The following is a 1,316-nucleotide window of genomic DNA, read 5'->3' as shown; positions in this document are numbered from 1 at the left end:
AAACTGTTTAGTATTCTTGTAGACCCTTTTGGGACCAACACTGACATATCTCCAGGTGAAGATAGAACACCAACGCCCTTATGGTAAGTTGCGATCCTTAGAAATTCCAGTTTGGAAGTGGGATCACATCACTATGGATTTCATAACCAAATTGCCAAGGATGTCAAAAGGCTATGATGCTATATGGGTAATAGTAGATCCGTTATCTAAATCTGCACATTTCTTACCGATGAAAGAATCATATTCAATGGAGAGATTGACAAAACTGTACATTGATGAAGTAGTAACACGTCATGGTGTTCCTTTATCAATTATTTCAGATAGAGATAGCCGATTCACTTTTATGTTTTGGAAGAGCTTCCAAAGAGAAATGGGTTCCCAAATTAAGTTACGTACATCCTATCACCCCCAAACCGATGAGCAAAGTGAACGAACTATCCAAACAATGGAAGATATGCTTAGAGCTTGTATTATTGATATTGGAGGATCATGGGATGGTCATTTGACTCTGGTGGAGTTCGCTTACAACAATAGCTACCATTCAAGTATTTAAGTTGCACCTTTTGAGGTTTTGTATGGACGAAAATATCGAACTCTTTTGTGTTGGAATGAAATAGGCGAAAAACAGTTGGCTGGACCTGAGCTAGTTCAGCAAACAGCGGATAAAATTTTCCTAATAAGAGAACGTATGAAGGCAGCGCAAAATAGACAAAGAAGTTATGCAGATAAACGTCGGAAGCCAATTGAGTTCCAAGTGGGTGATAAAGTGTTGGTCTCATAAGGGACTACAAGAAGAGAAACAGTTTGTAAAAGGGGGGGGGGATGAATACAAACACAGTATTTTCAAATTTAAATATATATTGATAGAAAAGATCAATACAGATTTTACAAGATTGTTTGCGGAAAGATAAGGTAATAAAACCCTATCTAAACAATCTTTGGTTACACACAAAGCTTTAGCAAATACAAGAAAAGAAGTTGCTATAAGGAAGATCCTTTACTTAAGCTAGAAAATGCTTGAAGCAAGAATTAGGGTTAGAGAGAGAGAGAGATGCGCGCTCTCTGCATGGAGAAGAAACACTTCTATTTATACCCAGTGCATTAAATGTTCATTTAATGCAATAAGTTAGGATTAGAAAACGTGTCAAGCCTTAAGTGGAAGACTTGTCCTTTGCCACAGTGAATAGTACAAAAGCACTATTCATGAGCAGACATCCTTACCTAAAGTTGGTGGACAAAGAGTCGACTAATCGGCTCCGTATCGTACTAACTTTCGTAGAGGAAAAGGTTTTGTCCTTTGTGTGCGTAAGGACAAG

The sequence above is a fragment of the Cynara cardunculus genome, assembly GCF_001531365.2.
Source record: "Cynara cardunculus var. scolymus isolate 2C chromosome LG 6, CcrdV1, whole genome shotgun sequence".
Lineage (NCBI taxonomy): Eukaryota > Viridiplantae > Streptophyta > Magnoliopsida > Asterales > Asteraceae > Cynara > Cynara cardunculus.
Note: the sequence above shows the minus strand (reverse complement) of the source record.